The following is a 7,442-nucleotide window of genomic DNA, read 5'->3' as shown; positions in this document are numbered from 1 at the left end:
GCTCAGAGTTTACTGAAAATGTTCCGGAATCACTTCTAAGCTAAAACTCCTAGCAAGGAATTTTTAGGTTAAGTTAGGAGCTCTCTGAGAGGATTCTCCGAATCTTTAGGGATACGGGCCCTGAAGTTAATCAGTTGCGATCCTCTGCCAAGACTTTTATGTCATCTGCTGAAGGACAAGCGTCATACAACACATCATCAAACAAATAAAAGCTGGTTATTGGTTTATTAATTGGTTGGTTTGTTTAGGAAAAAACTATCATCAACACATTTAGAAAAAAGGTAAGATTGTACAAAAGTTGTCACTGAGATGTATTTTTTTTAAAGTACACTTTTGTATCTAAAAAGTGCATTACCTTAAGTATTAGGACCTTTTTAGGTACCGTCCCAGTGACAACTTTTGTACCTTTCTTTTCTGAGAGTGTAGGGACAAAACGAATATGATATGTAACCTGTCTGTGATATAAAGTCTCATAATCTAGTTTTACATTGACTTCAATCTTTGACATGACCTTACTCGGGCAATATTATAGATAACTTTGTTATAAAGATACCAAGGTTATATTTTGAAAGGATGTTCTTTGTATTATGTATGATTTTATGCAGTAAATCACACACCTAAACCTAACAAAATGGGTCATATAGAGTTATTAACCTGTAATAAAGAGTTTGGTAAGGTCAAGTAAAAGTTTGTGACATTTTCTCTCATTCTGACTTGTATTCGTGTCCTATTTTTCATAATCAGCTTGGAGATGACAGCACAGTTCAGTATTAGATTTTTCTGTTACGTTGTTATTTTATTGTTTAGCATATTTTTGTGTTGTCAGGCACTTTAGTGCTTGGTGGATCAAGAAATGGTTTTCCTCGGGCACAACAGTTACAGGGAGCTTTATAAGATACTTTAATGATGCATCTGAGGCCGCTTATATTTGTCTGGTAAATGATATAACAATAATCAGTTTCCAGCCACAAATATTTAATGTACAGTGAAATATGGATATGTCCAAAGCTGTATATTTTATCATACATTACACATTCAAGCCCATCTGGCAGAGTTGTAACAAAAAAGAGGAAATTTGTGACTTTTGAAAAAAACTTCTGCTACAAAGGACAGAGCAGAATTATATTTGTGTAATATTAAAGGAATAGTCTACTCATTTTCAATATTAAAATATGTTATTACCTTAACTAAGAATTGTTGATACATCCCTCTATCATCTGTGTGCGTGCACGTAAGCGCTGGAGCGCGCTGCGATGCTTCGATAGCATTTAGCTTAGCCCCATTCATTCAATGGTACCATTTAAAGATAAAGTTAGAAGTGACCAAACACATCAACGTTTTTCCTATTTAAGACGAGTAGTTATACGAGCAAGTTTGGTGGTACAAAATAAAACGTAGCGCTTTTCTAAGCGGATTTAAAAGAGGAACTATATTTTATGGCGTAATAGCACTTTTGGGAGTACTTCGACTCGGCGCAGTAACACCCTCCCTCTGCCATTATGAGAGTGAGAAGGGGAGCGGACTTTTCAGGCGAGTCGAAGTACTCCCAAAAGTGCTATTACGCCATAAAATATAGTTCCTCTTTTAAATCCGCTTAAAAAAAGCGCTACGTTTTATTTTGTAACACCAATCTTGCTCGTATAACTACTCGTCTTAAATAGGAAAAACGTTGATGTGTTTGGTCACTTCTAACTTTATCTCTAAATGGTACCATTGAATGAATGGGGCTAAGCTAAATGCTTTCGAAGCATCGCAGCGCGCTCCAGCGCTTACGTGCACGCACACAGATGATAGAGGGATGTATCAACAGTTCTTAGTTAAGGTAATAACATATTTTAATATTGAAAAGGAGTAGACTATTCCTTTAACAGTTGCACGATATAAATGTTAATTTATAAATGAGATGAATGTTGATTTATGTAAATACACACTACAGTCTTTAATCATATTTTAATTGTGTCTTTGCTGCGTCTGTGTTGCTTGAGCACCACGCTCTGTTGCAGCCACACTTGATTCTGAGGAACTACTTTGTTTGGCGGAAGAGTAATATTTGTACTAATGTAATTACAACTTATTTGTGTTTTATTTTATGAAACCTTGCTATGCATATGAAGTAATCGTTTTATAAAAGAAATAAGCCCCGCGAAGCAGTGGTGTTACAGTGCATTTTATAACAGCTAAGGGGCGTTGTTAGGCACAACACGAAGTTCTAAGCCGTGATAAAATACCCCGGTAATGGTTCAGACCGCATTACATAAGTATCAGTGTGCCACTGTTGCTAAATACTGATTTATGAAAATAAACACCACAGTCTTTAATAATATTTTTTATTTTTCTACAATCGCACAATTAATGACGATATCCACATAAATGTCAATAAATATTGTTGAGTCATCTCGTCAATAAAGAGAAAATGCTAAATAAAAATTATAAATAAAATAAAATAAATAAAAATGGATTTCTCACTACAGCACATTTAAACCTATTTTCCCTATGATTTGGTAGCATGATTATTTTTTTCAAGAGTATAGCACTTACCAGCATAAACATAAACCAGATTAGAAATTCATGCTGGTCTATGTTGGTATGGTGATACTCTTTGTGATGCTCTTCTAAAGTAAATCAAGTTTAATCCACTCTGCGAGATGGTGCACTAACAAATGGCTATAGTTTTGGCACATTATAACGTCAAGGTTTGAAAATGAAATGCTGTATGAAAGACATTAGTTCAATGGCATGTTTCAAGCTGACTTTTTATTGCCCTTCATACAGTTTATGTATCTGGAGTTTTTCAGCATGGCAGATATAAATCTCAGCTTAAAGTCATATTTCTTATCCTGTTCCTGTAATGCACATGGGATGTATTTAATATGTAAAAAATCTTGGATTTTATTAAATAAATGCTATTGGGGATTAGATACAGTATTTATGATCATAATAAAGATTCCTAAAATAAATACAGATGCATGGATAAAGATACATGGATATGTTGTAATCAAAACTGAATTATTTAGCATAACATCTGCTTTGTCTAAATGATGTCAATTACATCTAATTTATTGTCGGCTTGATAATGATCTCAATACAATATAGTTAATGTGACTGCTGGGGCTTTTAGGTGCATTGTTTTACATTGGCCTGCACTACAGAGATCCAGTGCTATGGCTATCGACCGGCTGCCTTTTGTCCGTATTTCAGAATTATTATTAAACAATAGGTTTCTCAGGTGTATTATATTGGAGGTACATGACAGTTTTTTTGTGCAAATTGTTATGAAACCCCAAAGCGGCGCTCGAAGGGGCTTCTAAGCAAGAACATAATTGCAGTCGATAAAGTGCTTTGCCAAGCATTTTACACGAACGTAATGAGGAAAAAGCAGCCAGTGCCGAAACTGTAGTTGAGATGCAGGCTAATAGAGATGTGGAAAGGACAAATTAAGTAATGAAAACAAGAATTTTATACAGTATAGTATATTAATAATATTGTTTAATTATATAAATATACATAGATGTTAATTAAAACATTACAATTTTATACAGACATTGCAAGTCAACTACAATATTCACATTCAGCAACATGTAGATATTTCAACAAAAAATGTGATCCAATCTTGGTCATAATTCGGTTATAAAAGCCTAATTAAAGGTTGAGAGAATCAGAGAAGGACATAGTGGTCTATAATAATATGTAAACTAGGTTTGGATTAAAGCGTCATTGACGTTGGTATTGTATGAGTTTATAAAGAAAGGCAGTATTTTTTTGTGAAAATATTTCTTGAACAGAAATAATGTGATGGTACAGCTGAGGGTTTCAAACATTCCGATGAATCATCCTGGAAAATTCAGTGATCTCATAAACCCTGTGTCAGAAGAGGATTCACACCTAGCTGCCTTCAAACTAATCTAACTGCAACATATAAAATAGCATCCAATTCAGAAATGCTCCTAGGTGGTAAACACCATGAAATAGTAACAACATTGAATGACCCTCATGCTCCAGTGCTTTTTCCAGCACATGATTATTACGGTATCACAATTATTGTGTACTATTATGTCAAATACATTGTCTTATTGCCCTAAAGGCTGAAAAGTTTTATTTGAGTACTTTGTATGTTTTGCTTGTGAATCTTTGCATTGCTTTATATTAAAAAAAATTCTGTCTGAGAAAGGGTTCAGTGTAAATTTGAGAAGGGATGTATTTTTGCTTATTATTGTGATAAAAACTATGTTTTAATGTAATAAATAATAATCAGTAGTCATTTATAATCAATAGAACATCTTTCAACTTAATCAATAAATAGTAAAAAACATTTAAAATTATGAATTAACCCTTATAAGCCTCTGTTTTCCTACATACGTTAGAGTTCTGTGGGGGTAAAAATGACCCCAGAAATTAAAAGCGTTCAAAAATATCTAAATTTTTAATGATACAAATAATATATATATATTGTTTACTTCTTATCTATACATTAATGCTGTGTTTTGGGAGATATGAAGTACTTTTGTACCTGTTTACCACTAAATTCCTCAACTACACCATTAGCTTGCCTGTAAAATTCACATAAATTATGATCTAAATTTGATTTAAATTGTTTTTAGATATTGATCTAGATGTTATGTGTTAAATTTGGTCATCTGGGGTTTAGAAAAAAACATAAAAGAATTACAGTTTAGGAAATAAATCATTTTAACCAGCAGATGTCCATAGAGACCCATTCATTTCACTGGATGTGGCCAACTGCTCAAATCACTCACTACTTTAGAGATACATTTTGTGAATTTATTAGCAAAAACATTAGCAACATTGTGCATGTATTTTCTATATTGCATTTGTGCTCTAATGCCTACTTTTATGTGTTGAAATTTTCAGATTTATTCTAGATGCATTGATTTTTTGTACAAATCATTTTTTTTGTTGCATTTCCCATTAATTTTCAGTTGGTGTCATTTTTACCCCCAAAGGACCCTTTGAGGTACATTTTTACAAATCTTTGGAACGACCGAATCAAGACCAGTTATTGACAGTCTAGAAAAATCACATAATCTTATTCCACTGAGATGAAGGGAGCCACGTTTTTTAACTAAAGAAAAGTGGCTTGGGGGTAAGATTGACCGCAAGGGTTAAAAATGTAAATGCCTCAAACCATAGTTTTCTCTGTTATATTTTAACAGGAGAGCATTTCTAGATTATTCAGTTTAATATAGATGCTAGTGTCTCTTTCCTTTATTGTCAGTGCTGGTTAGTGAAACAGATGAATGCCGTTAGAAAGATTTACAAGAGGAAGAGAGATTCATAAACAGATTGGCCTCTAATAAACTCCCACGCATCAGAATCCCATTCACTAACTCATTTACACAACAAGATCTCCCACAGGCACCAATGCCTAATCCCACCCAATCCTATGTGTTATATTAGGGTTATTGCCTGATATGTAGAATATAACCAAAATGTTAAGTTATTATGCTTTCTTCACAATCTCCAAATAATCAAAAGTACAGTAAGGGGTGTGATCATAATGAAATTACAGATGCAGAGGACATACACACTGTCAATGGTCAAAAATTGTCAAAATAAATACCCAAGCTGTCACTGGGGCATTCCCCTTTTTAAAAAGTACATATTTGGACCTAAAGAGTAGGTCTACACCACACACCAAGCACCATGCAGCTTGGATCATCATCCCTCGCATGTTGAAATCTCCCAATGTCACCTCAATGTTGTTTCACTGAAGGGAAAATGGCCACTTGATGTGCCAAGTGAACTGAAAGAACAATACTGTTGTGAGCTGATAAATCCTGTTCAACTCAGAGAAGCCCCTCTGGCCGCTTGCTGAAACTCTATCTGCATTCTGCAGTGAGTTAGACTCCAGCCAATGAAATTAGACAGCAGTGGTTCTCCATTGTCATGCCATTTAGAAAGAGAGGCACAACACAATGCGACTTGACATTATTTTTTCTTAGCTAGAGTATTGTTCAGCAGTGTATGTATTTTGGAGACATGTCACCGGGGCTAGAAAAGAAAATGATCTGTACCGATGAAGCTTTCTCGTTGGATAATAAAGACTTGGACGAATGTTGTGATGTTCCCGTAAGGCACTATTAACAAGAGGCACTTTGGCATCAATACATCTGTCATTGTAATGCAAATCAGGATCTCTCACAAAAGGGACACCCAGTGTGTAAGCCTCAAAGTCACAGATTTCAACCAAAACATGTTTGAAAATCTTTGAAAATTATGAGACTTCTAAAATGAAGTCTTGTATTTGGTGGAAATGCTATTTTTGCATTTGTTTGTGATAAATTCATCCTACAAAATGAAAGAGAGAATATGTTGGTAGAATATAACCTTGATATCTTTAAAGGGACACTCCACTTTTTTGGAAAATAGGCTAATTTTCCAGCTCCCCTAGAGTTAAACACTTGATATTTACAGTTTTGGAATCCATTCAGCTGATCTCCGGGTCTGGTGGTACCACTTTTAGCATAGTTTAGCATAAGCCATTGAATCTGATTAGACAGTTAGCATCGCGCTCAAATATGACCAAAGAGTTTTGATAATTTTCCTATTTAAAACTTGACTCTTCTGTAGTGACATCATGTACTAAGACCAACAGAAAATTTAAGTTGCGATTTTCTAGGCAGATATGGTTAGGAACTATACTCTCATTCTGGCATAATAATCAAGAACTTGGCTGCGGTATAGGCGCAATTATATTACGCAGCACCTGAAAATAGTCCCTTTGGTAACTTTCAATAGCAGGGGACTATTTTCGGGTGCTGCCTATATCATTGCGCCTGGTACTGATTATTACGCCAGAATGAAAGTATAGTTCCTGGCCATATCAGCCTAGAAAATCGCAACATTTAATTTTCTGTCGGTCTTAGTACAATGTAACTACAGAAGAGTCGAGTTTTAAATGGGAAAAGTATCGAAATTATTTGGTTATTTTTTGCGCTATGCTAATGGTCTAATCAGATTCAATGAATTATGCTAAGCTATGCTAAAAGTGGTACCACCAGACCCGGAGATTGGCTGAATGGATTCCAAAAAGGTAAAAATCAAATGTTTAATTCTAGGGGAGCTGGAAAATTAGCATATTTTCACAAGTGGAGTGTCCCTTTACTATTTACTGAGTAAGGCCATGTCAAAGATTAAAAACAATGTGAAATATACGAGGGAAATCAAACTTTGATGCTTCAAATCTCTTAATTAGATTATAAGACTTTGGTCTGTATTTCACATACAACATTACAATTGCGCATTATTAAAGAATGTGCAACCAATTACATTGTAAACACAGCATTTATTATTTGAAAGTGATAGTCTAATTTGCTTGTCAAAGCAAATCACTTGAAAAAATTACAACACTTAAGTTAAAGATCAGAAGTTATTACCATTTCAGTCTAATTAAGAATGGCTGGCACTTGACCCAACAAACCCAC

The sequence above is a fragment of the Misgurnus anguillicaudatus genome, chromosome 9, assembly GCF_027580225.2.
Source record: "Misgurnus anguillicaudatus chromosome 9, ASM2758022v2, whole genome shotgun sequence".
Lineage (NCBI taxonomy): Eukaryota > Metazoa > Chordata > Actinopteri > Cypriniformes > Cobitidae > Misgurnus > Misgurnus anguillicaudatus.
This window is presented reverse-complemented; position numbering follows the sequence as displayed.